This window comes from Doryrhamphus excisus, chromosome 3, assembly GCF_030265055.1.
Source record: "Doryrhamphus excisus isolate RoL2022-K1 chromosome 3, RoL_Dexc_1.0, whole genome shotgun sequence".
NCBI classification, from domain to species: Eukaryota; Metazoa; Chordata; class Actinopteri; order Syngnathiformes; family Syngnathidae; genus Doryrhamphus; species Doryrhamphus excisus.
The window spans coordinates 470,403-490,875 of NC_080468.1; the positions used below are offsets into that span (position 1 = coordinate 470,403).

The 20,473-nt window shown below is 52.4% G+C and overlaps 13 non-coding genes and 2 pseudogenes across 13 annotated transcripts; 8 read left to right on the forward strand and 7 right to left on the reverse strand.

Annotated features, from left to right (window-relative positions):
* The first annotated feature begins 321 nt into the window (after positions 1-321).
* Positions 322-512, forward strand: LOC131126933 (U2 spliceosomal RNA). The gene has a single exon (XR_009129447.1). It is a non-coding gene; the product is annotated as a U2 spliceosomal RNA (small nuclear RNA).
* A 1,095-nt stretch (positions 513-1,607) lies between these two features.
* Positions 1,608-1,771, reverse strand: LOC131126779 (U1 spliceosomal RNA). Its single transcript, XR_009129297.1, has one exon. It is a non-coding gene; the product is annotated as a U1 spliceosomal RNA (small nuclear RNA).
* Positions 1,772-2,693: 922 nt separating this feature from the next.
* On the forward strand, positions 2,694-2,884 carry LOC131126934 (U2 spliceosomal RNA). Its single transcript, XR_009129448.1, has one exon. It is a non-coding gene; the product is annotated as a U2 spliceosomal RNA (small nuclear RNA).
* A 1,094-nt stretch (positions 2,885-3,978) lies between these two features.
* On the reverse strand, positions 3,979-4,142 carry LOC131126780 (U1 spliceosomal RNA). Its single transcript, XR_009129298.1, has one exon. It is a non-coding gene; the product is annotated as a U1 spliceosomal RNA (small nuclear RNA).
* Positions 4,143-5,064: 922 nt separating this feature from the next.
* LOC131126939 (U2 spliceosomal RNA) lies at positions 5,065-5,255 on the forward strand. Its single transcript, XR_009129453.1, has one exon. It is a non-coding gene; the product is annotated as a U2 spliceosomal RNA (small nuclear RNA).
* Positions 5,256-6,350: 1,095 nt separating this feature from the next.
* On the reverse strand, positions 6,351-6,514 carry LOC131126781 (U1 spliceosomal RNA). Its single transcript, XR_009129299.1, has one exon. It is a non-coding gene; the product is annotated as a U1 spliceosomal RNA (small nuclear RNA).
* Positions 6,515-7,438: 924 nt separating this feature from the next.
* On the forward strand, positions 7,439-7,629 carry LOC131126881 (U2 spliceosomal RNA). The gene has a single exon (XR_009129397.1). It is a non-coding gene; the product is annotated as a U2 spliceosomal RNA (small nuclear RNA).
* A 1,095-nt stretch (positions 7,630-8,724) lies between these two features.
* LOC131126782 (U1 spliceosomal RNA) lies at positions 8,725-8,888 on the reverse strand. Its single transcript, XR_009129300.1, has one exon. It is a non-coding gene; the product is annotated as a U1 spliceosomal RNA (small nuclear RNA).
* Positions 8,889-9,810: 922 nt separating this feature from the next.
* LOC131126940 (U2 spliceosomal RNA) lies at positions 9,811-10,001 on the forward strand. Its single transcript, XR_009129454.1, has one exon. It is a non-coding gene; the product is annotated as a U2 spliceosomal RNA (small nuclear RNA).
* Positions 10,002-11,096: 1,095 nt separating this feature from the next.
* Positions 11,097-11,260, reverse strand: LOC131126783 (U1 spliceosomal RNA). Its single transcript, XR_009129301.1, has one exon. It is a non-coding gene; the product is annotated as a U1 spliceosomal RNA (small nuclear RNA).
* Positions 11,261-12,182: 922 nt separating this feature from the next.
* Positions 12,183-12,373, forward strand: LOC131126931 (U2 spliceosomal RNA). The gene has a single exon (XR_009129445.1). It is a non-coding gene; the product is annotated as a U2 spliceosomal RNA (small nuclear RNA).
* A 1,094-nt stretch (positions 12,374-13,467) lies between these two features.
* LOC131126784 (U1 spliceosomal RNA) lies at positions 13,468-13,631 on the reverse strand. Its single transcript, XR_009129302.1, has one exon. It is a non-coding gene; the product is annotated as a U1 spliceosomal RNA (small nuclear RNA).
* Positions 13,632-14,547: 916 nt separating this feature from the next.
* LOC131126979 (U2 spliceosomal RNA) lies at positions 14,548-14,713 on the forward strand (annotated as a pseudogene).
* Positions 14,714-16,920: 2,207 nt separating this feature from the next.
* Positions 16,921-17,084, forward strand: LOC131126844 (U1 spliceosomal RNA). The gene has a single exon (XR_009129362.1). It is a non-coding gene; the product is annotated as a U1 spliceosomal RNA (small nuclear RNA).
* A 1,085-nt stretch (positions 17,085-18,169) lies between these two features.
* Positions 18,170-18,345, reverse strand: LOC131126962 (U2 spliceosomal RNA; annotated as a pseudogene).
* Between the last annotated feature and the right edge of the window lie 2,128 nt (positions 18,346-20,473).

Here is a 20,473-nt window from a genome sequence, read left to right on the forward strand (position 1 = left end):
TGTGAGAGTAATTACTTTCATTGTTTTACGAGTTCTTTTCTTGACACATTCTTGCAGGATTAACGTGAACATCTGCAGGGTCGCTGTTGGCGCTTCCAGGCACCTCCAGGACCTGGGGCTCGCTGGGGGTCTCTGATCAGGGTCACGGGCACATTTCTTCTTCAGCACATTCAAACACTTTCTATTGTCTAAGCGAATGGATATAAGGGTGATAACTGACGCTATGTTTGTTCCGTCTACATTTTATTCGAACATGCGTGCAACCGGTCCTTTAGCTTGTCATGCCGGAAGTGCCCTCCTCCCCTACGAGCGCCCATCGGCATCGCTTCTCGGCCTTTTGGCTAAGATCAAGTGTAGTATCTGTTCTTATCAGTTTAATATCTGATACGTCCCCCAACAGGGGACTAAATATTAAATTGCTTTTTGGAACAGGGAGCTGCGATTGGGGCTTGCGCCATCCGCTCCACGCATCGACCTGGTATTGCAGCGCTTCCAGGAACGGTGCGCTTCTCCTTCTTGTGTAAACAGCAACAGCAGACTCTGGCAGGGTGCATCTTGTGGATGATGCTGAAAGAAATGCACTGAACGTGCTCACGTTTGGTGCCCCCTGAGCAGTAATTCTGCAGAGGAAATGGCTCGTGGTAGCGGGGCACTGTGTCTGCGCACTCCGTGGACCCCATTTCCCTCGCAGCAGCCGGTCTCCAGAGGGTGTCAGCCACTTTTTGTCAGCCTTGCCTCCTGCAGTCTCCCACCGGCTCCTGATGCTCAGGTTTCGTGCGCGCTTCCCGGGGCCCTGTGAGTGTCGCATTGATCAACTGCTGGATGGAATCTGACACGATGATCTTGTCTGGTGGAGGCCTTCCAAGTTTCCTCCACAAACCAGTGGCATAAGGGGCTTTTCCGTCTTCCGTTTGGCTTCTCAGGGTCGGGTTTGGTGGCCCTTTGTGTGTTGGCTGTGACAAAAAAAGGAAAAAAAAAAAAAAAAAACCACGTGGGATAGCCACAGGCGGTCAGAGCCTGTAAATTGTGCGTCTGCCACCCTCGGTGAGTGAGTGACCCGGTATTTTCTGCTCTCTTGTTTGCGCTTCTGACAGCTTCTGGCTCGGGTTCCAGTGGGCGAAGGGACTCAAAGTGCAGGAGCTGGCCTGTGCGGGTAGGTTTACCATGAACCACAATGTTGTGGCTTCCATCTTGGGTGTCGCTGCTTGCCTTCCTTGGACATAAAGATCCGAAGCGGTTGCCTCTGCGGCTGGGAAGGCCGCTGAGAGCGACAACAGCAATTTGAGCCGCTTCCGCTTGAGTTGGACGGTTGTTTCTGACGGCCACCTGGTCCGCTGTGGCCAGTGGTTCCGGTGTGCCGGTAAAGTGGAGGCGCTTGGCCGACGCCCCTTTCTCTGCCTGGTTGCCGTTTTTCATTGAGGTTTCCTGACTGAGAGCAGATCGGCCTCTCGGCTGGTTGGTTGGTTGTCTCCCGCGGACGGGCAGACCTTTCCAGCAAGCGTACAAGGTAGTGCTGGCCTGGTCGTTTCTTGCTCGAGTCCGGCTGCACTCGCAAGCCAAGGAGCTCGGCACGGCGCTGCACCTGCCTCTTGTTTTAAACACGGGATCAGGGGAGAGCGCGAACGCAGTCCCCCACTATCACAAATTATGCAGTCGAGATTCCCACATTTGGGGAATTCGCAGAGGTCAGCTCAGCCCATGTGCAATGGCTGAGCCTCGCCCTGGGTGAACCACCTTCTTGATCATGGTATCTCCCCTGCCAGGTAAGTATGAATTGGACCGGTCTCGCCCGGAGGAGTCTCTCGCACATGCCACATGCTAAGTGGTGGTCTCATCAGGTCGCCCGCAACAAGCCCAGCCACTGGACCTGTGTCCAAATTCAGAGAACGTACTCTGGTTGTCTCAAGGAGTCGGTCTGTGTGGCTCTCGTGTGACTTCATTCTGAGCAAAGGCAGCGGCAGCAAGTGGCTTAGTGCAGTTGCTGCAGACGTTCAACGGGGAGACTGGAGTACTGACTCCACGTGCCTAGTCACACCATGTAACATGAGAGGCCAATATGTTTAACCCTGACACGTGTAGACATGCGAGGTCGTCATGAGTCAGTGGGTTGTCAGGTTCAAACTCCTGTGACACTTGTAAAAAAACACTCAAATGCAGGAATACAGAAGAGACAGACAACAATATTCAAAGTTACTCGCAGCGAGGACAGTGAAACCACATACCCAGTGGCATGCCGCTCCACTGTGAATATGCAGTTCACGCCCCTCTCGTTTTATTCTCTTTCAGGGGTCCCCTACGGCATGGTCGTGCAACACTGGGGGGAGGCAGTTGTACAAGCTGTGTCTGTTTGTCTATGTGTGTGTGTGTGTGTGTGTGAGAGTAATTACTTTCATTGTTTTACGAGTTCTTTTCTTGACACATTCTTGCAGGATTAACGTGAACATCTGCAGGGTCGCTGTTGGCGCTTCCAGGCACCTCCAGGACCTGGGGCTCGCTGGGGGTCTCTGATCAGGGTCACGGGCACATTTCTTCTTCAGCACATTCAAACACTTTCTATTGTCTAAGCGAATGGATATAAGGGTGATAACTGACGCTATGTTTGTTCCGTCTACATTTTATTCGAACATGCGTGCAACCGGTCCTTTAGCTTGTCATGCCGGAAGTGCCCTCCTCCCCTACGAGCGCCCATCGGCATCGCTTCTCGGCCTTTTGGCTAAGATCAAGTGTAGTATCTGTTCTTATCAGTTTAATATCTGATACGTCCCCCAACAGGGGACTAAATATTAAATTGCTTTTTGGAACAGGGAGCTGCGATTGGGGCTTGCGCCATCCGCTCCACGCATCGACCTGGTATTGCAGCGCTTCCAGGAACGGTGCGCTTCTCCTTCTTGTGTAAACAGCAACAGCAGACTCTGGCAGGGTGCATCTTGTGGATGATGCTGAAAGAAATGCACTGAACGTGCTCACGTTTGGTGCCCCCTGAGCAGTAATTCTGCAGAGGAAATGGCTCGTGGTAGCGGGGCACTGTGTCTGCGCACTCCGTGGACCCCATTTCCCTCGCAGCAGCCGGTCTCCAGAGGGTGTCAGCCACTTTTTGTCAGCCTTGCCTCCTGCAGTCTCCCACCGGCTCCTGATGCTCAGGTTTCGTGCGCGCTTCCCGGGGCCCTGTGAGTGTCGCATTGATCAACTGCTGGATGGAATCTGACACGATGATCTTGTCTGGTGGAGGCCTTCCAAGTTTCCTCCACAAACCAGTGGCATAAGGGGCTTTTCCGTCTTCCGTTTGGCTTCTCAGGGTCGGGTTTGGTGGCCCTTTGTGTGTTGGCTGTGACAAAAAAAGGAAAAAAAAAAAAAAAAACCACGTGGGATAGCCACAGGCGGTCAGAGCCTGTAAATTGTGCGTCTGCCACCCTCGGTGAGTGAGTGACCCGGTATTTTCTGCTCTCTTGTTTGCGCTTCTGACAGCTTCTGGCTCGGGTTCCAGTGGGCGAAGGGACTCAAAGTGCAGGAGCTGGCCTGTGCGGGTAGGTTTACCATGAACCACAATGTTGTGGCTTCCATCTTGGGTGTCGCTGCTTGCCTTCCTTGGACATAAAGATCCGAAGCGGTTGCCTCTGCGGCTGGGAAGGCCGCTGAGAGCGACAACAGCAATTTGAGCCGCTTCCGCTTGAGTTGGACGGTTGTTTCTGACGGCCACCTGGTCCGCTGTGGCCAGTGGTTCCGGTGTGCCGGTAAAGTGGAGGCGCTTGGCCGACGCCCCTTTCTCTGCCTGGTTGCCGTTTTTCATTGAGGTTTCCTGACTGAGAGCAGATCGGCCTCTCGGCTGGTTGGTTGGTTGTCTCCCGCGGACGGGCAGACCTTTCCAGCAAGCGTACAAGGTAGTGCTGGCCTGGTCGTTTCTTGCTCGAGTCCGGCTGCACTCGCAAGCCAAGGAGCTCGGCACGGCGCTGCACCTGCCTCTTGTTTTAAACACGGGATCAGGGGAGAGCGCGAACGCAGTCCCCCACTATCACAAATTATGCAGTCGAGATTCCCACATTTGGGGAATTCGCAGAGGTCAGCTCAGCCCATGTGCAATGGCTGAGCCTCGCCCTGGGTGAACCACCTTCTTGATCATGGTATCTCCCCTGCCAGGTAAGTATGAATTGGACCGGTCTCGCCCGGAGGAGTCTCTCGCACATGCCACATGCTAAGTGGTGGTCTCATCAGGTCGCCCGCAACAAGCCCAGCCACTGGACCTGTGTCCAAATTCAGAGAACGTACTCTGGTTGTCTCAAGGAGTCGGTCTGTGTGGCTCTCGTGTGACTTCATTCTGAGCAAAGGCAGCGGCAGCAAGTGGCTTAGTGCAGTTGCTGCAGACGTTCAACGGGGAGACTGGAGTACTGACTCCACGTGCCTAGTCACACCATGTAACATGAGAGGCCAATATGTTTAACCCTGACACGTGTAGACATGCGAGGTCGTCATGAGTCAGTGGGTTGTCAGGTTCAAACTCCTGTGACACTTGTAAAAAAACACTCAAATGCAGGAATACAGAAGAGACAGACAACAATATTCAAAGTTACTCGCAGCGAGGACAGTGAAACCACATACCCAGTGGCATGCCGCTCCACTGTGAATATGCAGTTCACGCCCCTCTCGTTTTATTCTCTTTCAGGGGTCCCCTACGGCATGGTCGTGCAACACTGGGGGGAGGCAGTTGTACAAGCTGTGTCTGTTTGTCTATGTGTGTGTGTGTGTGTGTGTGAGAGTAATTACTTTCATTGTTTTACGAGTTCTTTTCTTGACACATTCTTGCAGGATTAACGTGAACATCTGCAGGGTCGCTGTTGGCGCTTCCAGGCACCTCCAGGACCTGGGGCTCGCTGGGGGTCTCTGATCAGGGTCACGGGCACATTTCTTCTTCAGCACATTCAAACACTTTCTATTGTCTAAGCGAATGGATATAAGGGTGATAACTGACGCTATGTTTGTTCCGTCTACATTTTATTCGAACATGCGTGCAACCGGTCCTTTAGCTTGTCATGCCGGAAGTGCCCTCCTCCCCTACGAGCGCCCATCGGCATCGCTTCTCGGCCTTTTGGCTAAGATCAAGTGTAGTATCTGTTCTTATCAGTTTAATATCTGATACGTCCCCCAACAGGGGACTAAATATTAAATTGCTTTTTGGAACAGGGAGCTGCGATTGGGGCTTGCGCCATCCGCTCCACGCATTGACCTGGTATTGCAGCGCTTCCAGGAACGGTGCGCTTCTCCTTCTTGTGTAAACAGCAACAGCAGACTCTGGCAGGGTGCATCTTGTGGATGATGCTGAAAGAAATGCACTGAACGTGCTCACGTTTGGTGCCCCCTGAGCAGTAATTCTGCAGAGGAAATGGCTCGTGGTAGCGGGGCACTGTGTCTGCGCACTCCGTGGACCCCATTTCCCTCGCAGCAGCCGGTCTCCAGAGGGTGTCAGCCACTTTTTGTCAGCCTTGCCTCCTGCAGTCTCCCACCGGCTCCTGATGCTCAGGTTTCGTGCGCGCTTCCCGGGGCCCTGTGAGTGTCGCATTGATCAACTGCTGGATGGAATCTGACACGATGATCTTGTCTGGTGGAGGCCTTCCAAGTTTCCTCCACAAACCAGTGGCATAAGGGGCTTTTCCGTCTTCCGTTTGGCTTCTCAGGGTCGGGTTTGGTGGCCCTTTGTGTGTTGGCTGTGACAAAAAAAGGAAAAAAAAAAAAAAAAAACCACGTGGGATAGCCACAGGCGGTCAGAGCCTGTAAATTGTGCGTCTGCCACCCTCGGTGAGTGAGTGACCCGGTATTTTCTGCTCTCTTGTTTGCGCTTCTGACAGCTTCTGGCTCGGGTTCCAGTGGGCGAAGGGACTCAAAGTGCAGGAGCTGGCCTGTGCGGGTAGGTTTACCATGAACCACAATGTTGTGGCTTCCATCTTGGGTGTCGCTGCTTGCCTTCCTTGGACATAAAGATCCGAAGCGGTTGCCTCTGCGGCTGGGAAGGCCGCTGAGAGCGACAACAGCAATTTGAGCCGCTTCCGCTTGAGTTGGACGGTTGTTTCTGACGGCCACCTGGTCCGCTGTGGCCAGTGGTTCCGGTGTGCCGGTAAAGTGGAGGCGCTTGGCCGACGCCCCTTTCTCTGCCTGGTTGCCGTTTTTCATTGAGGTTTCCTGACTGAGAGCAGATCGGCCTCTCGGCTGGTTGGTTGGTTGTCTCCCGCGGACGGGCAGACCTTTCCAGCAAGCGTACAAGGTAGTGCTGGCCTGGTCGTTTCTTGCTCGAGTCCGGCTGCACTCGCAAGCCAAGGAGCTCGGCACGGCGCTGCACCTGCCTCTTGTTTTAAACACGGGATCAGGGGAGAGCGCGAACGCAGTCCCCCACTATCACAAATTATGCAGTCGAGATTCCCACATTTGGGGAATTCGCAGAGGTCAGCTCAGCCCATGTGCAATGGCTGAGCCTCGCCCTGGGTGAACCACCTTCTTGATCATGGTATCTCCCCTGCCAGGTAAGTATGAATTGGACCGGTCTCGCCCGGAGGAGTCTCTCGCACATGCCACATGCTAAGTGGTGGTCTCATCAGGTCGCCCGCAACAAGCCCAGCCACTGGACCTGTGTCCAAATTCAGAGAACGTACTCTGGTTGTCTCAAGGAGTCGGTCTGTGTGGCTCTCGTGTGACTTCATTCTGAGCAAAGGCAGCGGCAGCAAGTGGCTTAGTGCAGTTGCTGCAGACGTTCAATGGGGAGACTGGAGTACTGACTCCACGTGCCTAGTCACACCATGTAACATGAGAGGCCAATATGTTTAACCCTGACACGTGTAGACATGCGAGGTCGTCATGAGTCAGTGGGTTGTCAGGTTCAAACTCCTGTGACACTTGTAAAAAAACACTCAAATGCAGGAATACAGAAGAGACAGACAACAATATTCAAAGTTACTCGCAGCGAGGACAGTGAAACCACATACCCAGTGGCATGCCGCTCCACTGTGAATATGCAGTTCACGCCCCTCTCGTTTTATTCTCTTTCAGGGGTCCCCTACGGCATGGTCGTGCAACACTGGGGGGAGGCAGTTGTACAAGCTGTGTCTGTTTGTCTATGTGTGTGTGTGTGTGTGTGTGAGAGAGTAATTACTTTCATTGTTTTACGAGTTCTTTTCTTGACACATTCTTGCAGGATTAACGTGAACATCTGCAGGGTCGCTGTTGGCGCTTCCAGGCACCTCCAGGACCTGGGGCTCGCTGGGGGTCTCTGATCAGGGTCACGGGCACATTTCTTCTTCAGCACATTCAAACACTTTCTATTGTCTAAGCGAATGGATATAAGGGTGATAACTGACGCTATGTTTGTTCCGTCTACATTTTATTCGAACATGCGTGCAACCGGTCCTTTAGCTTGTCATGCCGGAAGTGCCCTCCTCCCCTACGAGCGCCCATCGGCATCGCTTCTCGGCCTTTTGGCTAAGATCAAGTGTAGTATCTGTTCTTATCAGTTTAATATCTGATACGTCCCCCAACAGGGGACTAAATATTAAATTGCTTTTTGGAACAGGGAGCTGCGATTGGGGCTTGCGCCATCCGCTCCACGCATCGACCTGGTATTGCAGCGCTTCCAGGAACGGTGCACTTCTCCTTCTTGTGTAAACAGCAACAGCAGACTCTGGCAGGGTGCATCTTGTGGATGATGCTGAAAGAAATGCACTGAACGTGCTCACGTTTGGTGCCCCCTGAGCAGTAATTCTGCAGAGGAAATGGCTCGTGGTAGCGGGGCACTGTGTCTGCGCACTCCGTGGACCCCATTTCCCTCGCAGCAGCCGGTCTCCAGAGGGTGTCAGCCACTTTTTGTCAGCCTTGCCTCCTGCAGTCTCCCACCGGCTCCTGATGCTCAGGTTTCGTGCGCGCTTCCCGGGGCCCTGTGAGTGTCGCATTGATCAACTGCTGGATGGAATCTGACACGATGATCTTGTCTGGTGGAGGCCTTCCAAGTTTCCTCCACAAACCAGTGGCATAAGGGGCTTTTCCGTCTTCCGTTTGGCTTCTCAGGGTCGGGTTTGGTGGCCCTTTGTGTGTTGGCTGTGACAAAAAAAGGAAAAAAAAACAAAAAAAACCACGTGGGATAGCCACAGGCGGTCAGAGCCTGTAAATTGTGCGTCTGCCACCCTCGGTGAGTGAGTGACCCGGTATTTTCTGCTCTCTTGTTTGCGCTTCTGACAGCTTCTGGCTCGGGTTCCAGTGGGCGAAGGGACTCAAAGTGCAGGAGCTGGCCTGTGCGGGTAGGTTTACCATGAACCACAATGTTGTGGCTTCCATCTTGGGTGTCGCTGCTTGCCTTCCTTGGACATAAAGATCCGAAGCGGTTGCCTCTGCGGCTGGGAAGGCCGCTGAGAGCGACAACAGCAATTTGAGCCGCTTCCGCTTGAGTTGGACGGTTGTTTCTGACGGCCACCTGGTCCGCTGTGGCCAGTGGTTCCGGTGTGCCGGTAAAGTGGAGGCGCTTGGCCGACGCCCCTTTCTCTGCCTGGTTGCCGTTTTTCATTGAGGTTTCCTGACTGAGAGCAGATCGGCCTCTCGGCTGGTTGGTTGGTTGTCTCCCGCGGACGGGCAGACCTTTCCAGCAAGCGTACAAGGTAGTGCTGGCCTGGTCGTTTCTTGCTCGAGTCCGGCTGCACTCGCAAGCCAAGGAGCTCGGCACGGCGCTGCACCTGCCTCTTGTTTTAAACACGGGATCAGGGGAGAGCGCGAACGCAGTCCCCCACTATCACAAATTATGCAGTCGAGATTCCCACATTTGGGGAATTCGCAGAGGTCAGCTCAGCCCATGTGCAATGGCTGAGCCTCGCCCTGGGTGAACCACCTTCTTGATCATGGTATCTCCCCTGCCAGGTAAGTATGAATTGGACCGGTCTCGCCCGGAGGAGTCTCTCGCACATGCCACATGCTAAGTGGTGGTCTCATCAGGTCGCCCGCAACAAGCCCAGCCACTGGACCTGTGTCCAAATTCAGAGAACGTACTCTGGTTGTCTCAAGGAGTCGGTCTGTGTGGCTCTCGTGTGACTTCATTCTGAGCAAAGGCAGCGGCAGCAAGTGGCTTAGTGCAGTTGCTGCAGACGTTCAACGGGGAGACTGGAGTACTGACTCCACGTGCCTAGTCACACCATGTAACATGAGAGGCCAATATGTTTAACCCTGACACGTGTAGACATGCGAGGTCGTCATGAGTCAGTGGGTTGTCAGGTTCAAACTCCTGTGACACTTGTAAAAAAACACTCAAATGCAGGAATACAGAAGAGACAGACAACAATATTCAAAGTTACTCGCAGCGAGGACAGTGAAACCACATACCCAGTGGCATGCCGCTCCACTGTGAATATGCAGTTCACGCCCCTCTCGTTTTATTCTCTTTCAGGGGTCCCCTACGGCATGGTCGTGCAACACTGGGGGGAGGCAGTTGTACAAGCTGTGTCTGTTTGTCTATGTGTGTGTGTGTGTGTGTGTGAGAGTAATTACTTTCATTGTTTTACGAGTTCTTTTCTTGACACATTCTTGCAGGATTAACGTGAACATCTGCAGGGTCGCTGTTGGCGCTTCCAGGCACCTCCAGGACCTGGGGCTCGCTGGGGGTCTCTGATCAGGGTCACGGGCACATTTCTTCTTCAGCACATTCAAACACTTTCTATTGTCTAAGCGAATGGATATAAGGGTGATAACTGACGCTATGTTTGTTCCGTCTACATTTTATTCGAACATGCGTGCAACCGGTCCTTTAGCTTGTCATGCCGGAAGTGCCCTCCTCCCCTACGAGCGCCCATCGGCATCGCTTCTCGGCCTTTTGGCTAAGATCAAGTGTAGTATCTGTTCTTATCAGTTTAATATCTGATACGTCCCCCAACAGGGGACTAAATATTAAATTGCTTTTTGGAACAGGGAGCTGCGATTGGGGCTTGCGCCATCCGCTCCACGCATTGACCTGGTATTGCAGCGCTTCCAGGAACGGTGCGCTTCTCCTTCTTGTGTAAACAGCAACAGCAGACTCTGGCAGGGTGCATCTTGTGGATGATGCTGAAAGAAATGCACTGAACGTGCTCACGTTTGGTGCCCCCTGAGCAGTAATTCTGCAGAGGAAATGGCTCGTGGTAGCGGGGCACTGTGTCTGCGCACTCCGTGGACCCCATTTCCCTCGCAGCAGCCGGTCTCCAGAGGGTGTCAGCCACTTTTTGTCAGCCTTGCCTCCTGCAGTCTCCCACCGGCTCCTGATGCTCAGGTTTCGTGCGCGCTTCCCGGGGCCCTGTGAGTGTCGCATTGATCAACTGCTGGATGGAATCTGACACGATGATCTTGTCTGGTGGAGGCCTTCCAAGTTTCCTCCACAAACCAGTGGCATAAGGGGCTTTTCCGTCTTCCGTTTGGCTTCTCAGGGTCGAGTTTGGTGGCCCTTTGTGTGTTGGCTGTGACAAAAAAAGGAAAAAAAAAAAAAAAAAACCACGTGGGATAGCCACAGGCGGTCAGAGCCTGTAAATTGTGCGTCTGCCACCCTCGGTGAGTGAGTGACCCGGTATTTTCTGCTCTCTTGTTTGCGCTTCTGACAGCTTCTGGCTCGGGTTCCAGTGGGCGAAGGGACTCAAAGTGCAGGAGCTGGCCTGTGCGGGTAGGTTTACCATGAACCACAATGTTGTGGCTTCCATCTTGGGTGTCGCTGCTTGCCTTCCTTGGACATAAAGATCCGAAGCGGTTGCCTCTGCGGCTGGGAAGGCCGCTGAGAGCGACAACAGCAATTTGAGCCGCTTCCGCTTGAGTTGGACGGTTGTTTCTGACGGCCACCTGGTCCGCTGTGGCCAGTGGTTCCGGTGTGCCGGTAAAGTGGAGGCGCTTGGCCGACGCCCCTTTCTCTGCCTGGTTGCCGTTTTTCATTGAGGTTTCCTGACTGAGAGCAGATCGGCCTCTCGGCTGGTTGGTTGGTTGTCTCCCGCGGACGGGCAGACCTTTCCAGCAAGCGTACAAGGTAGTGCTGGCCTGGTCGTTTCTTGCTCGAGTCCGGCTGCACTCGCAAGCCAAGGAGCTCGGCACGGCGCTGCACCTGCCTCTTGTTTTAAACACGGGATCAGGGGAGAGCGCGAACGCAGTCCCCCACTATCACAAATTATGCAGTCGAGATTCCCACATTTGGGGAATTCGCAGAGGTCAGCTCAGCCCATGTGCAATGGCTGAGCCTCGCCCTGGGTGAACCACCTTCTTGATCATGGTATCTCCCCTGCCAGGTAAGTATGAATTGGACCGGTCTCGCCCGGAGGAGTCTCTCGCACATGCCACATGCTAAGTGGTGGTCTCATCAGGTCGCCCGCAACAAGCCCAGCCACTGGACCTGTGTCCAAATTCAGAGAACGTACTCTGGTTGTCTCAAGGAGTCGGTCTGTGTGGCTCTCGTGTGACTTCATTCTGAGCAAAGGCAGCGGCAGCAAGTGGCTTAGTGCAGTTGCTGCAGACGTTCAACGGGGAGACTGGAGTACTGACTCCACGTGCCTAGTCACACCATGTAACATGAGAGGCCAATATGTTTAACCCTGACACGTGTAGACATGCGAGGTCGTCATGAGTCAGTGGGTTGTCAGGTTCAAACTCCTGTGACACTTGTAAAAAAACACTCAAATGCAGGAATACAGAAGAGACAGACAACAATATTCAAAGTTACTCGCAGCGAGGACAGTGAAACCACATACCCAGTGGCATGCCGCTCCACTGTGAATATGCAGTTCACGCCCCTCTCGTTTTATTCTCTTTCAGGGGTCCCCTACGGCATGGTCGTGCAACACTGGGGGGAGGCAGTTGTACAAGCTGTGTCTGTTTGTCTATGTGTGTGTGTGTGTGTGTGTGAGAGTAATTACTTTCATTGTTTTACGAGTTCTTTTCTTGACACATTCTTGCAGGATTAACGTGAACATCTGCAGGGTCGCTGTTGGCGCTTCCAGGCACCTCCAGGACCTGGGGCTCGCTGGGGGTCTCTGATCAGGGTCACGGGCACATTTCTTCTTCAGCACATTCAAACACTTTCTATTGTCTAAGCGAATGGATATAAGGGTGATAACTGACGCTATGTTTGTTCCGTCTACATTTTATTCGAACATACGTGCAACCGGTCCTTTAGCTTGTCATGCCGGAAGTGCCCTCCTCCCCTACGAGCGCCCATCGGCATCGCTTCTCGGCCTTTTGGCTAAGATCAAGTGTAGTATCTGTTCTTATCAGTTTAATATCTGATATGTCCCCCAACAGGGGACTAAATATTAAATTGCTTTTTGGAACAGGGAGCTGCGATTGGGGCTTGCGCCATCCGCTCCACGCATCGACCTGGTATTGCAGCGCTTCCAGGAACGGTGCGCTTCTCCTTCTTGTGTAAACAGCAACAGCAGACTCTGGCAGGGTGCATCTTGTGGATGATGCTGAAAGAAATGCACTGAACGTGCTCACGTTTGGTGCCCCCTGAGCAGTAATTCTGCAGAGGAAATGGCTCGTGGTAGCGGGGCACTGTGTCTGCGCACTCCGTGGACCCCATTTCCCTCGCAGCAGCCGGTCTCCAGAGGGTGTCAGCCACTTTTTGTCAGCCTTGCCTCCTGCAGTCTCCCACCGGCTCCTGATGCTCAGGTTTCGTGCGCGCTTCCCGGGGCCCTGTGAGTGTCGCATTGATCAACTGCTGGATGGAATCTGACACGATGATCTTGTCTGGTGGAGGCCTTCCAAGTTTCCTCCACAAACCAGTGGCATAAGGGGCTTTTCCGTCTTCCGTTTGGCTTCTCAGGGTCGGGTTTGGTGGCCCTTTGTGTGTTGGCTGTGACAAAAAAAGGAAAAAAAAAAAAAAAAACCACGTGGGATAGCCACAGGCGGTCAGAGCCTGTAAATTGTGCGTCTGCCACCCTCGGTGAGTGAGTGACCCGGTATTTTCTGCTCTCTTGTTTGCGCTTCTGACAGCTTCTGGCTCGGGTTCCAGTGGGCGAAGGGACTCAAAGTGCAGGAGCTGGCCTGTGCGGGTAGGTTTACCATGAACCACAATGTTGTGGCTTCCATCTTGGGTGTCGCTGCTTGCCTTCCTTGGACATAAAGATCCGAAGCGGTTGCCTCTGCGGCTGGGAAGGCCGCTGAGAGCGACAACAGCAATTTGAGCCGCTTCCGCTTGAGTTGGACGGTTGTTTCTGACGGCCACCTGGTCCGCTGTGGCCAGTGGTTCCGGTGTGCCGGTAAAGTGGAGGCGCTTGGCCGACGCCCCTTTCTCTGCCTGGTTGCCGTTTTTCATTGAGGTTTCCTGACTGAGAGCAGATCGGCCTCTCGGCTGGTTGGTTGGTTGTCTCCCGCGGACGGGCAGACCTTTCCAGCAAGCGTACAAGGTAGTGCTGGCCTGGTCGTTTCTTGCTCGAGTCCGGCTGCACTCGCAAGCCAAGGAGCTCGGCACGGCGCTGCACCTGCCTCTTGTTTTAAACACGGGATCAGGGGAGAGCGCGAACGCAGTCCCCCACTATCACAAATTATGCAGTCGAGATTCCCACATTTGGGGAATTCGCAGAGGTCAGCTCAGCCCATGTGCAATGGCTGAGCCTCGCCCTGGGTGAACCACCTTCTTGATCATGGTATCTCCCCTGCCAGGTAAGTATGAATTGGACCGGTCTCGCCCGGAGGAGTCTCTCGCACATGCCACATGCTAAGTGGTGGTCTCATCAGGTCGCCCGCAACAAGCCCAGCCACTGGACCTGTGTCCAAATTCAGAGAACGTACTCTGGTTGTCTCAAGGAGTCGGTCTGTGTGGCTCTCGTGTGACTTCATTCTGAGCAAAGGCAGCGGCAGCAAGTGGCTTAGTGCAGTTGCTGCAGACGTTCAATGGGGAGACTGGAGTACTGACTCCACGTGCCTAGTCACACCATGTAACATGAGAGGCCAATATGTTTAACCCTGACACGTGTAGACATGCGAGGTCGTCATGAGTCAGTGGGTTGTCAGGTTCAAACTCCTGTGACACTTGTAAAAAAACACTCAAATGCAGGAATACAGAAGAGACAGACAACAATATTCAAAGTTACTCGCAGCGAGGACAGTGAAACCACATACCCAGTGGCATGCCGCTCCACTGTGAATATGCAGTTCACGCCCCTCTCGTTTTATTCTCTTTCAGGGGTCCCCTACAGCATGGTCGTGCAACACTGGGGGGAGGCAGTTGTACAAGCTGTGTCTGTTTGTCTATGTGTGTGTGTGTGTGAGAGTAATTACTTTCATTGTTTTACGAGTTCTTTTCTTGACACATTCTTGCAGGATTAACGTGAACATCTGCAGGGTCGCTGTTGGCGCTTCCAGGCACCTCCAGGACCTGAGGCTCGCTGGGGGTCTCTGATCAGGGTCACGGGCACATTTCTTCTTCAGCACATTCAAACACTTTCTATTGTCTAAGCGAATGGATATAAGGGTGATAACTGACGCTATGTTTGTTCCGTCTACATTTTATTCGAACATGCGTGCAACCGGTCCTTTAGCTTGTCATGCCGGAAGTGCCCTCCTCCCCTACGAGCGCCCATCGGCATCGCTTCTCGGCCTTTTGGCTAAGATCAAGTGTAGTTACTGACGAGGGGTGGACTGCAAAACAATATTTAAAAAGGATAATTCATTCGGGGAGCCCGAGGGGAAGACTCGAGGCTCCTCCAGGGAAGAACTGTCAGAGAGAGCCTCAGGCCTTCCCTGCTTCTCTGATAAAACAGAGGAATCCGACAGCTCTGAAGCTAGTCTTTTTGCTTGTTGGCCGCTTGGTGGGATGGGTTCTTCTTCAGATTCAGGTGATGGTAGGCTGACTTCCAGGTGAGTGCACCCTTCGCTTGCCAGCAGACCACTCTGAGTCATGGATTCTGGGGCCTCTGTAAGCCCCTCCCTCTGTCCCGCCTCACCTGTTTCTCCTCCAATCACAGGTTTTGGCGGGAGATTTGAATTATTTTGGGTCTCAACAGCCATATTGGCCCCAGCATTTTCCTCTCCATTTTTCTGTTCTTTTCCAGCCTTTAGCTTGTTGGCAAAGGATTTCGGGCAGTCTCTGAAGAGATGGTTTGAGTCTCCACAGAGGTTGCACTTTCTGCCATTGGTACATTGTTCAAAAGTATGTCCAATTTCTCTACATTTCCGACACACAGTCTGCTGACATGCCTCTGCCAGGTGCCCGTGCTCTCCACACTTGCGGCAGAGCTTGGGCTGACCCTGGTAGTGTATGTAGCCTTGGTTTTCTCCCAGAACTATCATTGATGGGAGATGTTTCAGACCCTGGAAGCCCTGAGGGTCCTGCCATTGCTGGATGGGGACCCTCCAGGCGCAGTTCCAGATGCCATCTTCATCCCTCACCTTCATAGCCTGGCCTTTAACCGTGCAATATCTTCCCAGCCAAAAGCAAATGTCATCTGCGGTCACTGTCTCATTAAACATTCTAACAATAACGGTTTTAGCCGCATTGTCAGTCAGTTTTTCAACGTTGAACACAGGCAACTGGGATTTCACATCTTCATAACGCGTCCAAAATTCTCTCAAAGTTGCAGCAGACTGGAAACTTACATCATAGCCTTTGTTGTAAGGCAGTGCCAAAATGCAGTTGAGGTCATCAGGTTTAAATTGAAGGATTTTTTGGATGATTTTTCTGGAAAAATCCAATCTGGACAGTCCCAGTGACTCACCCTCCATTTCCTTATATGTGAAACGCACACTGTGGTGCCTCCGCATACCGGCATAGCTGGCTGACATGGTGGAGGCACCACCAACTGAAATTTTCCTGCTCAATGAGAGTTTTAAAACAAATAAATACTTAAAAAAAATAAATACAAAAAATATAACTTACCTTGCACTGCTGCGGGGATAAGAAAAGTTAAAATACACTGAAAAGCGTAGGAAATTTCCTCCCGAATGTTGGCAGAATTCTATGCACCTGAAGCATACAATTCTCCACCCAAAGGAGGTGACCGCGGTCTTAGCCAAAAGGCCAAGAAGCGATGCCGATGGGCGCTCGTAGGGGAGGAGGGCACTTCCGGCATGACAAGCTAAAGGACCGGTTGCACGCATGTTCGAATAAAATGTAGACAGAACAAACATAGCGTCAGTTATCACCCTTATATCCATTCGCTTAGACAATAGAAAGTGTTTGAATGTGCTGAAGAAGAAATGTGCCCGTGACCCTGATCAGAGACCCCCAGCGAGCCCCAGGTCCTGGAGGTGCCTGGAAGCGCCAACAGCGACCCTGCAGATGTTCACGTTAATCCTGCAAGAATGTGTCAAGAAAAGAACTCGTAAAACAATGAAAGTAATTACTCCGTCACACACACACACACACACACACACATAGACAAACAGACACAGCTTGTACAACTGCCTCCCCCCAGTGTTGCACGACCATGCCGTAGGGGACCCCTGAAAGAGAACAAAACGAGAGGGGCGTGAACTGCATATTCACAGTGGAGCGGCATGCCACTGGGTATGTGGTTTCACTGTCCTCGCTGCGAGTAACTTTGAATATTGTTGTCTGTCTCTTCTGTATTCCTGCATTTAAGTGTTTTTTTTACAAGTGTCACAGGAGTTTGAACCTGACAACCCACTGACTCATGACGACCTTGCATGTCTACACGTGTCAGGGTTAAACATATTGGCCTCTCATGTTACATGGTGTGACTAGGCACGTGGAGTCAGTACTCCAGTCTCCCCATTGAACGTCTGCAGCAACTGCACTAAGCCACTTGCTGCCGCTGCCTTTGCTCAGAATGAAGTCACACGAGAGCCACACAGACCGACTCCTTGAGACAACCAGAGTACGTTCTCTGAATTTGGACACAGGTCCAGTGGCTGGGCTTGTTGCGGGCGACCTGATGAGACCATCACTTAGCATGTGGCATGTGCGAGAGACTCCTCCGGGCGAGACCGGTCCAATTCATACTTACCTGGCAGGGGAGATACCATGATCAAGAAGGTGGTTCACCCAGAGCGAGGCTCAGCCATTGCACATGGGCTGAGCTGACCTCTGTGAATTCCCCAAATGTGGGAATCTCGACTGCATAATTTGTGATAGTGGGGGACTGCGTTCGCGCTCTCCCCTGATCCCGTGTTTAAAACAAGAGGCAGGTGCAGCGCCGTGCCGAGCTCCTTGGCTTGCGAGTGCAGCCGGACTCGAGCAAGAAACGACCAGGCCAGCACTACCAACGCTTGCTGGAAAGGTCTGCCCGTCCGCGGGAGACAACCAACCAACCAGCCGAGAGGCCGATCTGCTCTCAGTCAGGAAACCTCAATGAAAAACGACAACCAGGCAGAGAAAGGGGCGTCGGCCAAGCGCCTCCACTTTACCAGCACACCGGAACCACTGGCCACAGTGGACGAGGTGGCCGTCAGAAACAACCGTCCGACTCAAGCGGAAGCGGCTCAAATTGCTGTTGTCGCTCTCAGCGGCCTTCCCAGCCGCAGAGGCAACCGCTTCGGATCTTTATGTCCAAGGAAGGCAAGCAGCGACACCCAAGATGGAAGCCACAACATTGTGGTTCATGGTAAACCTACCCGCACAGGCCAGCTCCTGCACTTTGAGTCCCTTCGCCCACTGGAACCCGAGCCAGAAGCTGTCAGAAGCGCAAACAAGAGAGCAGAAAATACCGGGTCACTCACTCACCGAGGGGGCAGACGCACAATTTACAGGCTCTGACCGCCTGTGGCTATCCCATGTGGTTTTTTTTTTTTCCTTTTTTTGTCATAGCCAACACACAAAGGGCCACCAAACCCGACCCTGAGAAGCCAAACGGAAGACGGAAAAGCCCCTTATGCCACTGGTTTGTGGAGGAAACTTGGAAGGCCTCCACCAGACAAGATCATCGTGTCAGATTCCATCCAGCAGTTGATCAATGCGACACTCGCAGGGCCCCGGGAAGCGCACACGAAACCTGAGCATCAGGAGCCGGTGGGAGACTGCAGGAGGCAAGGCTGACAAAAAGTGGCTGACACCCTCTGGAGACCGGCTGCTGCGAGGGAAATGGGGTCCACGGAGTGCGCAGACACAGTGCCCCGCTACCACGAGCCATTTCCTCTGCAGAATTACTGCTCAGGGGGCACCAAACGTGAGCACGTTCAGTGCATTTCTTTCAGCATCATCCACAAGATGCACCCTGCCAGAGTCTGCTGTTGCTGTTTACACAAGAAGGAGAAGCGCACCGTTCCTGGAAGCGCTGCAATACCAGGTCGATGCGTGGAGCGGATGGCGCAAGCCCCAATCGCAGCTCCCTGTTCCAAAAAGCAATTTAATATTTAGTCCCCTGTTGGGGGACGTATCAGATATTAAACTGATAAGAACAGATTTTTTTTTTTTGAAACTGTTAATTGACACTAATACAAAATTTCACCACATTTCATTATTTTTTGAAAACTGCCCTTTAAAAAAAAAGGTAAAATACACACCACATTTAATATAAAAGTGTTCAATTAACTTTTTGTTTTTGTTAAAAACTAGTGCTGTGGGCAGTAAAATGTGTAAAATTTGTACAAAACATTTTAAAATATCATAAAAAAGAAGCTTCAATGTCTTCTGCTCTACAGGAGCGCAGTGAGTCCTTATCAATAGTCTCTACATCCCACTCTCCCAGACAGCTAATCTCCAGGACACTGTCAGGGTACCCTCAGATCCTTATCCTTCTTCTCTTTCTCCTCCTTCTTCTCTCGGAGAGTCAGGCTGCCGCTGCCGAGACCTTTTCAGTGAAGCTCCGGGTGCCACCTCCGGGTGGGCACAGACGATTCTTCTTTGTGGCTGTGTCCTTGGCCCGCCGCTTGCAGCTGTGAGGGTTGCTGCAGCCATTCGGATCACAGCCACGGGGGGGATCTGTCTGTGCCTCCTTACCAGCAAGTTGCGGGAGGTCCAGATGGCATCTTTGATGGCGGCGAGGGCGAGCCACTGCTTTCCGAAGTCTTTGTCGGTTGACTTCTGGTGGCTCACCCCGTACAGCACAAGCTGTTCATTTACGACCTCCCTTGCTGGCAAGTCCGGGAAATTTAGGTCGCCGGCTGTCGCCCACAGGTCTACGGCAGCACTGCACTCCCAGAGGAGGTGCCTCACCGACTCTGGTGCGCCACAACCCGGTCGGGGGCAAGTTGGGTTCGCTGACATTCCTCGGGAGTGCATAACAGACCTGACTGGGAGGATCTCGTGGGCCACCATCCATGACAGGTCCCGAAGTCTGTTTGGGAGAGCAGGATGGTTCACATTGCGCCAAACCGATGTGGGCTTGCCGAATGCACTGGACTCACTGGGTCCCGCTCCTGCACAACAGAAATGACAGAGCGATGATTTTTTAAAATGTCAACTGTTTGTCTTTCCAAATTAAAATGTTTAAAAAAAGTCCTTATAAATATATATGCCGGTGGTAAGTTAAAAGCCACAGGTATCGTTAGATCTGTTGGAATCAGTTTTAGTTTTCTTAAGTAGGAGCCCATCCAGTAACGTACCAAGGCTTTGGTCTTGGTAGTACTGGATGGGCCCACAGCATTTTCCATGTGCAATGATGTGTATCTTGCGCCTAAAACAGTTTCACATATGATTTTTGAATTGAAAAAATATAAAATGGCGTAAGATTTAAATAACTGCTTTAAAATTTACACTATGGTTAAGATATTTCTTGTGAGTGAGGCTCCTCCTTCACTCCAGTGGGTGAGGGTTGGAGGGGAAGAGCCTCCCTTCCCGGCCGACGTCTGGGTGTCGGTCGTTCCTGGAGTCTGCCATTAAAAGTTCGCTTCTCACGAGGGGTTGACTGCAAAAATACATTTAAAAAGGACAATTCATTCGGGGAGCCCGAGGGGAAGACTCGAGGCTCCTCCAGTGAAGAACTGTCAGAGAGAGCCTCAGGCCTTCCCCGCTTCTCTGATAAAACAGAGGAATCCGACAGCTCTGAAGCTAGTCTTTTTGCTTGTTGGCCGCTTGGTGGGATGGGTTCTTCTTCAGATTCAGGTGATGGTAGGCTGACTTCCAGGTGAGTGCACCCTTCGCTTGCCAGCAGACCACTCTGAGTCATGGATTCTGGGGCCTCTGTAAGCCCCTCCCTCTGTCCCGCCTCACCTGTTTCTTCTCCAATCACAGGTTTTGGCGGGAGATTTGAATTATTTTGGGTCTCAACAGCCATATTGGCCCCAGAATTTTCCTCTCCATTTTTCTGTTCTTTTCCAGCCTTTAGCTTGTTGGCAAAGGATTTCGGGCAGTCTCTGAAGAGATGGTTTGAGTCTCCACAGAGGTTGCACTTTCTGCCATTGGTACAATGTTCAAAAGTATGTCCAATTTCTCTACATTTCCGAAACACCTCTCACGCCTCTGCCAGGTGCCCGTGCTCTCCACACTTGCGGCAGAGCTTGGGCTGACCCTGGTAGTGTATGTAGCCTCGGTTTTCTCCCAGAACTATCATTGATGGGAGATGTTTCAGACCCTGGAAGCCCTGAGGGTCCTGCCATTGCTGGATGGGGACCC